The sequence below is a fragment of the Chiloscyllium plagiosum genome, unplaced genomic scaffold (genome assembly GCF_037043375.1).
Source record: "Chiloscyllium plagiosum isolate Xiang-an unplaced genomic scaffold, Cpla_swu_hap1 HiC_scaffold_12, whole genome shotgun sequence".
Classification (NCBI taxonomy): Eukaryota; Metazoa; Chordata; class Chondrichthyes; order Orectolobiformes; family Hemiscylliidae; genus Chiloscyllium; species Chiloscyllium plagiosum.
The window spans coordinates 12,469,957-12,479,302 of NW_028270150.1; positions in this window are offsets into that span (position 1 = coordinate 12,469,957).

Genomic DNA, 9,346 nt, shown 5'->3' on the forward strand with positions numbered 1-9,346 from the left:
TCCAGAACAGCAGTGTGCTTTGAGATGACAGACTGGTTAATTTGCCACACAATAGTAGCAAATAGTGGCATTATGGTAACATCACTGGATCAGGAATCCTGAAGCCTTGCGCTCTGGGGACACATTCAAATTCCCCGTCACAGCTTCTGGAACGGAGCATTAATGGATAACATTTGGAATTCAAAGTTACCATCGATTATTAAAAACCCTATCTGGTTCATCAGTGTCCATTAGGGAGGGAAATCCACCATCCTTAAACGTGTATCCACACCGACACTGGTGTGGTTGACTCTTAGCTGTCCTCTGAAACAGCCAAGCAAACAACTCAGTTCAAAGGAAATTAAAGATGCGCAATAATTTCTAAACGACGCCTGCATCCCTTTATCAGCTTTCTTGGCAGGGAGTGGCGTAGAGTCCATCACACCCCTATGACTTGAGGTTTACAGCTCAGTCATGTCGATCTGACTATAATGAAGGAATATGGACTAAGGCAGAAAGGGTTAGTTTAATTTGGTGTCATGTTCAGCACAATGTCATGAGCTAAAGGACCCACTCTTATGCTGTAGAGTTCTACGTTCTAATGAAGAGTGAGCAATTCCCAAAACATTCCTGGTGAATGTCTCCTGGATCCACCTCTGAAGATCTCCAGTTCAGGCCAAAGGACCACACTAATCATCACCATCACCCGGGGAAATCCCTCTTGCTGTTCCAAGCGTTTGCATACCTTCAGAAAAGTGGGGCTCTCTCGATCGCCAATAAGACTTCCTCAGGCCAGGTGCAAACCACTCCCTCATGAAGGCAACAGACTGCCGAATGGCATGGAGAGGCAGCAGTGCTGGTGATAGCAGTTGTGGGGAACTTTTACAATGAATTATTCATTGTTCTGTAACGCTGACAGGAATACACTCCCGCAGTGCACAGCCTGTTGGTCAGGGCACTCTGATGATGAGAATGGAGGCAATTTGTAAAGCCACAAGCAAGTCATCTATTGATTCTGTGTATACATTATCCAGAAAGTAATTGGTGCGTATGTAGATACTTTAAGTTTGACTTGTCCAATCAATTGAGGGTGTGAGGGAAGGGACTGTTTTTTGTTTAGAGTCCAGTGCTAAATATAGAATAAAACTAACGGCTGCACCATTCAATTTTCTTTGGAAAGGAACATCTTGTAATTACCCAGCATCTTTCAGCACCACAGGATGTCCCCATGTGCCTTACAGCTGGTAAAGTATTGTTTTTAAAATGCAGTCACTGATTCAGGAAATCTCACTGCACAGTGGGAACGTCGCACGCTCAGGGCCAGAAGGTCAGAGTTCAAGACCCATGTCAGGACCGGTCAGCCATGGGAGGTGCATTCATAATGTGGCTAAACAGACTGAGTGCCAGCCTGTACATCCTTCCAGTACGCCTGATGATAGGGATGTTAAGAGTGGGAGAGAATCCTAAACATCCATCCTTCAGAGGACAATGGTAAACCACAAAGATACTTTGACCATAAGTGTGGACCAGCCCAATGGAAGGGCAAGTCTTGGAAATAAGGGACAGGACAAAAGACAAACAGTCACTGTAGTATTGTCAGAAATTTTAATTTGAGCACAGCAATTTGATCATTTGTCTTTTAGGGGGTGTTGTTTGAGGGATAAATATTGTCCCAGAACAGAACTGTGTGGAGTTTGCACGTTCTCCCCGTGTCTGCGTGGGTTTCCTCCGGGTGCTCCGGTTTCCTCCCACAGTCCAAAGATGTGCAGGGTCAGGTGAATTGGCCATACTAAATTGCCCGTAGCGTTCGGTAAGGGGTAAATGTAGGGGTATGGGGGTGGGTTTCGCTTCGGCGGGTCGGTGTGGGCTTGTTGGGCCGAAGGGCCTGTTTCCACACTGTAATCTAATCTAAAAAGAACTGATCTCTGTATTCAGAACTGTTTTCTCAACCACCTCTCTATCATAGCCTGCTGTTTTTTCTATTTTAACACATCATTCTCAAGTTTATCCACAAGACTTAGCGCATGTACTTTTAACAAAAGAATACCAACGTTTATTACACATAAAAGAAACAAAAACTATTTTACATGATAGAACAAATACTTGAAAGTTTACCAGCATTAAAGATCCAACTGCCTTTTCCCCAGCAACAACATTACAGATACTCAAAATCTATGAAAGAGTAGCCTATTTCCATTTCAATGCTCCTTTAGTTGAACTGTTTACTGGCAAATCTCTGCATTCACTCAAAGCTAGCCCTTTTAATTAATTGCTCTTAATGCAGCCTTTGAATAAGCTGCTAAAATAGCTTCCTTATCTCCTGACAGAAATTCCCTAAATGCATCTTCTACAGCCTAATGCTCCTGGAGCCCCTCAGAGTTTTGTTCCCCTGCCCTAATAGTTCAGGAGCCTGCTAAACCATGAACTGGCTGTTACAGGCCTTTTTCCCTGAAAGAAGCTTATCTGCCCACTCTTTGACCTACTGAGGGAATCCTGTCTTTCTGAAAGAACTTGCTTCTGCCTCTGTCTTCCTATTTTGTCGGACATACAGTCATAGAGATGTACAGCACGGAAACAGACCCTTTGGTCCAACTTGTCCATGCCGACCTGATATCCCAACCTAATCTAGCCCTATTTGCCAGCACTTGGCCCATATCTCTCTCAACCCTTCCTATTCATATACCCATCCAGACACCTTTTAAATGTTGCAATTGTAATAACCTCCACCACTTCCTCTGGCAGCTCATTCCATATACACACCACCCTCTACGTGAAAAGGTTGCCTCTTAGGTCCCTTTTAAATCGTTCCCCTCTCACCCTAAACCTATGCCCTCTAGTTCTGGACTCCCCCACCCAAGGAAAAGACTTTGTCTATTTATCCTATCTATACCCCTCATCATCTTATAATCCTCTATAAGGTCATCCCTCACCTTCGATGCTCCAGGGAAACCAGTCCCAGCCTGTTCAGCCTCTCCCTATAGCTCAAATCCTCCAACCCTGGCAACATTCTTGTAAATCTTTCCTGAACCCTTTCAAGTTTCACAACATCCTTCCGATAGGAAGGAGACCAGAATTATATGCAATATTCCAAATGTGGCCTAACCAATGTCCTGTACAACCGCAACATGATGTCCCAATCCTATACTCAATCCTCTGACCAATAAAGGAAAGCATACCAAGCACTTTCTTCGCTATCCTACCTACCTGCGACTCCACTTTCAAGGAGCTATGAACCTGCACTCCAAGGTCTCTTCCCATTAAAAGTGTATACGTCCTGCTAAGATTTGCATTTCCTGTTAAAAAGTGCACTGACAGTCCTTTGTGGTGTGTTCAATGATTGACCTCCACTGTCAAATAAGAAAACAAATGTATGATCTATCAAGCCAAGGTAGACCCTGGGACCTGTCTTGTCCAATATTACCACTCGCTGGGATCATTACACATGAAAGTCACATTCCTCGTTTCTGCAAAGTTACCTGTGCATTTTCTGCACACTGTCTCATGCCTTTCCATCCTTCCAAAGGGTAATATGCAGACCTGGATACAATATTCCAGTTGAGGCTTTACCGCTGCTTTATACAAGTTGACCAGAACTTCCTTGCTTTTGTACCCTTTGTCCCTATTGTATGTTTAGTATACGATATGCTTTATTAATCGCTTTCTCAAATTGTTCGGCCATCTTCAATGATTTGGACTCTTATTCCCCCAGGCCGAACAGCCCAATTTTAGAGTTGGACTACTTATTTTATATTTGCTTTCCTCATTCTTTCTAACAGATTGAATCACGTTGCAATTGTCTACATTTAATTTTATCTGTCTCTCGTCTGTTCATTCCACCAGCCTGTCTATGTCCTTTTGAAGTTCCACACTATCTCATTCACAGTTCGCAATGCTCCCGAGTTTGATGTCATTGCAAAGTTTAAAATTCTGCCCTCTCCACCGAGGTTGGGGTGATTAACATGGCTCCGGAAGGACAGGGATCCTAACAGTAACCCCCGGGGGATTGCACTCTGTAACTTCCTCCAATTTGGAAAACAACCTTTCACCACCAATCCCTGTTTCTTGTCATGGAGCCAAATTTTAATCCATGGTGCTACAGTCCCATTATCCCGGGAGCTCTAACTTTGCTCATAATTCTGTCATTTGGCACCATATCAAATGCCTTTTAGATGTTCACGTCCACCATATGAGTTACGCTCATCAGCCTTTTCTGTTCCCTCATCAAAACGTGCCTGCAAGTTAGTTAGACAAGATTTGCTCTTAACAAAGTTATACTGACTTTTCCTGTAAATCCATATTTGTCCAGTTGACGGGCAGCATTGCCCTGAATTGTTCTTTCGAGAAGTCTCCCCATGACGGGGAATAAACTGACCGGCCTGTAGTTGCTGGGCATGGCTTTAAACCATGTTTTGAACAAGGTGGAATATTTGCAATTCTCTGGTCCCCTGGCACTGCACTGGTAACTACGGATGATTGGTTTATTATTCCCAGTACCTCTGCAATTTCTACCCTCATGTTCCCCAATGTCCCATAAAGTGTCCATTGGCTTCTCGTGCCTTATTTACTTGATGTGCATCCAGACTATCTATTGCCATCTCCATTAATTTTCAGCTGCCTCCTTTTTCACTAGAGAGCGAACATTATTTTCCTTAGTACAGACAGATACAAAGAATTCATTTCAGACTCAGCCATGCCCCTGAATCTACAGTCAGCTCTGCTATAACACGGTTCTCGTGCAATCCTGTGTTATAAGAAAACCACGCAATAGCAGCACTAATGGCGTGTTGTAACCAATATACGCTTTCAAATTTCGCACTTTAGAAACATTGTCCCTAATTCGTCAGTCATGTTACAGCGAATTTGCATTAACGAAATGATGCTTTAGCAGAATGACCTGTTCTCGTAAATCCTCTTTTAAATATCCTAATCAGCTCCAATCCTTTAATCACATTTTTGTGATCTATATACCTGCAGAAGATTTTTGAATCCCTTTTATGTCAGCCACCATATCTTCTCCTACACATACGTGTTATTTCAATTTCCCCTCTGAACCTTCTATAATCCACCTGGCTCTCTGTTGGATTATGCACCGATACATACATCGTACTCTCGATCGTTTGCCATCCAGGGAGCTCGGGATTTCTTCACCCTACCTTTCCCCTTGTGGGCATGTACCTTGACTGTGATCCATCTTCTCCTCAAAGACAGCCCATTGTTCACCCAGGGGTTGATCTTCCAATCTGTGGATTCCAACTTCCTTGTTTTCACCATATTTGTCAGAAGTTGGGTTTCCATCACTGAACAGAAAGGGAAGAAGAGGCTGGATAAGCTCAGGGTGTTGGTTTTGGAGCAGAGGAGACTGAGGAGAAACCTTGCTTAGTGAATAAGGTTACGCAGCGTGGTCAGGATAGAAATTAACCGTTCCCCTTACGTTGAAGGGGGCATCATTTTAAGATGAAAGGTAGGAGGGAATTTGTAGAAATATATTTTCGAAAGAGGGTGGTGGGGTTTGGAATGCACTGCCTGTGACAGTAATTGAGGCAGGAAACCTCACAACCTTTAAGAATGACTTGGGGCGGCACGGTGGCTCAGTGGTTAGCACTGCTGCCTCCCAGGGACCTGGGTTCAATTCCAGCCTCGAGCAACTGTCTGTGTGGAGTTTGCACATTCACCCAGTGTCTACGTGGATTTCCCCCAGACGCTCCAGTTTCCCCCCACAGTCCAAAGATGTGCAGGTAAGGAGAATTGGCCATGCTAAGTTCCCCATAGTGTTAGGTGGATTAGTCAGGGGTAAATGTAGGGGAATGGGTCTGGGTGGGTTGCTCTTCGGAGGGTCGGTGTGGACTTGTTGGGCTGAAGGATCTGTTTTTACACTGTAGGGAATCTAATCTAACAAGCACTTGGAATGTCACAACATTCAGTCCAAGTGCTACATGCTGGAAAGTGGGACTAGCAAAGATTCAGAGCAGTTTTTGTTACTCTGGACTCAATAGGCTGTGTGTATATTCCTATGAATTAATTATGTTTACACATTGCTCTTCATCCTTTTTCATGGCTAATCTAAAGCTTATGATAAGAAGGTCAATGTCCCTTGAATATTCCACTACTGACACTTGATCCACTTGACCCATCACATTCTACAAATCCAGATCCAGCGATTTCTCCCTTCTTGGTAGAATACACTCTACAGATTCAACATTACGCAGTCTACTGCAATGAAAATCTCCTTTGCAAAGAAATGAGGGGACAGGAAGACCGAGCTGTTTAATTCCAGGTCTGTTTTCAAAAGCAGTTGTGTATTTTTTTTTAACTTGTGGGGTAACCAGTCTGTATTTGCACTGCAGACAGATTGATGTAGAAAGTTATTTTGAACACACTCTAAAAATTCATGCCCTTTTGCACTATTGCTATTCCTAACTCACTTTAGGAAATTCAGGTCAGAGGTCACAGGACACCAGGTTATAGCCCACAGGTTTATTTGAAATCACAAGACAAGACTTCACCTGATGAAGGGGCAGCGCTCCGAAAGCTTGTGATTTCAAATAAATGTCTTGGACTATAACTAAATGTCACGTGATTTCTGACTTTGCCCACCCCAGTCCAATACTGGAACCGCCACATCAAGGATAATTGAAGAGCCCCATTGAAACTAGTCTATAATTCTTGCAAACTAAAAGAACTGCAGATGCTGGAAATTAAAAACTGAAATGGCTGGAAAGGCTCAACAAGTCTAGCAGCATCTGTGAAAAGAAATCAGAATTAACATTTCAGATTCAGCGACCTTCCTCAGAACGTTTCCTTGGAGCTCTGAACCCAAAATGTTAACTCTGACTTCTCTCCACAGATGCTGCCAGATCTATTGAGTTTCTCTCGCAATTTCTGTTTTTGTTGTCTATAATTCTTGCATCTCTCTGTAATATACTTATGAATTTCTTCCTCTATATTTCCAACTAGCAAGTGGTTGGTCAAATAAACATAGCAATATAATGCAACTTCTATTATTTCTTAGTTCAAACCATATGAATTTTGGAGAAGGTGAGGACTGCAGATGCTGGAGATCAAAGTCGAGAGCGTGGTGCTGGAAAAGCACTACAGGTCAGGCAGCATCCGAGGGGCAGCAGAATCAACCTGATGAATGGCTTATGCCGAAACATCGATTCTCCTGCTGCTCGGATGCTGTCTGACCTGCTGTGCTTTTCCCACACCACACTCTCTAAATATGGACTTTGTCCTTGACTCTTTTGGGACATCAGTTTTCAAATGTTTCAATCTTATCTTCAAATCCCTGCATGGCTTTCTGCCTATCTCTACAACCTTCACCATCTTTAAAAATCTCCAAGTTCTCTCTGAGGTAAACACTACAACTCTGAATTTGAACGGCAATTTTAATCATTGCATTATTAGTGACAATGACTAAGGTGCCTGAGTCCTAAGCTCTGCAAGTGCCTCTCGAAACTGCCCTCACTTTCCTAATAGCTCCTTAGTGGCTTTCTGTCAAATATTGTCTGGTTATGCTGCTTTGGACATTTTGCAGTGTTAAAGGCACCGTTCAAATACGGCCCGGTGGCTTCGTGGTTAGTGCTACTTCCTTCACAATGCCAGGGGCCTGAGTTTGATTCTAGCCTCGGGCAACTGTCTGAGTGGGGCTTGCACATTCTCCCTGTGTCTGTGTGGCTTACCCGCACATCCAAAGGTGAATTGGCCATGCAAAATTGCCCATAGTGTTCAGGGAAAATGTACAGTAATAGCTTAGGGGAATGGGTTACTCTTCAGGGGGTTGGTGTGGACTTGTTGGGTCAATTGGCCTGTTTTCACACTGTAGGGTTTCTATTCTGTGAAACAAATGCAAATTATTGCTTATTGTCATTGGATTGTTTTTAGATTAGATTAGATTCCCTACAGTGTGGAAACAGGCCCTTCAACCCAACAAGTCCACACCAACTAAGACTAATCAACCCAGACCCATTCCCCTGAATGATGCACCTGACGCTATGGGCAATTTAGCACGGCTAATTCCCCTAACCTGCACAGCTTTCGATTGTGGGAGGAAACTGGAGTACCTGGAGGAAACCCACACAGTCAGACAGTCGCCTGAGTCAAGAATTGAACTTGGGTCTCTGGCGCTGTGAGGCAACAGTGCTAACCACGGAGTCACCGTGCCACCTCATACCTGGGCAATGGAATATTTGGTAGGAATCACATAACGTGGCAGGACTTCTGATCTCAGCATTCAGGTTTGCTGGAATATTGGAACAGGTATTAAAGCAACAGTTCATCAGTGTTGCACTCAATATGGCTGCCATCTCACTTCTACAGTGTGAGGGGACAGATAGCAAACTGACAGTCACCCATCCCCCCCACCCCCCTCTCCACCGATGTTCAGTAGCATTTACAAGGAAGGGGCTTCTCACACAAACAGTGTTAGTGACATTGCAAACACACAGGGAATTCTGGACAAACCCAGTGAGTCTGGCAGGATCTGTGGAGAGAGAAACACACTTAATGGTTTGCATCCAATGGCCAATCTTTAGAACAGTTCTGACACAGGGTCACGAGACTTGAAATATTAACTATGTTTTTCTCTCTTTGCAGCCGCTGCCAGACCTGCTGAGTTTCCCCAGCAATTTCTGTTTTTGTTTCAGATTTCCAGCAGCTGCAGTTTGTTGTGTTTATTGAAATGAAGTTGCAACTTGTTTACAACTTGAATGAACAATAACGAGAGGGGGAGAGGTCCTCCTTCGAACCGTCCCAATGAATGCTTGTATCGTAGATCTCTGTGAGCCCTTCAACACTGTGATGAGATGTATCTGAGCTAAAAGCTAGTCCACAGGGGCCTCATTAACCAGCCCAGAGAACAGACACAGTACATCATTGATGCATGCCACAGATAATACTCAGAGACAGAGATTTGGATCTATTTTTCACTGGCTAATACTCTGTGTTGTCAGTGTTTCACATTAAGCCCCTGTGGGTCCTGTGATGTATCACGTCCAGTGGATTAAGCGTATCATCTTTAAGCACCACAGCGTTTCCTGCTGTAATCTTACTCACACAGAAAGGGCTGAGTTAGACAAAGAAAGCTCAATTGCTCCATCTGGTGTTCTTTCACAAGTCAATGTTAATCCTTCTGTGGTGAGAATGACATCTGAATAAAAGCAAATATTTGCAACTTTCCCAACATCGGGAATGTCACAGAGTACACTTTGCAGTCAGTGAGGTCTTTCTTTGACAAGCAGAGAACACAGCAAGCAATAATGTGCTTTTGTGCACCTGCTGTGTAGACATAACCCCGTATGCCTTGCTCTGTCTAAGCACCCTGTGACCAGCATGCCCTTAATAAAAACCGACAAAACTGCGGAAGCTGGAA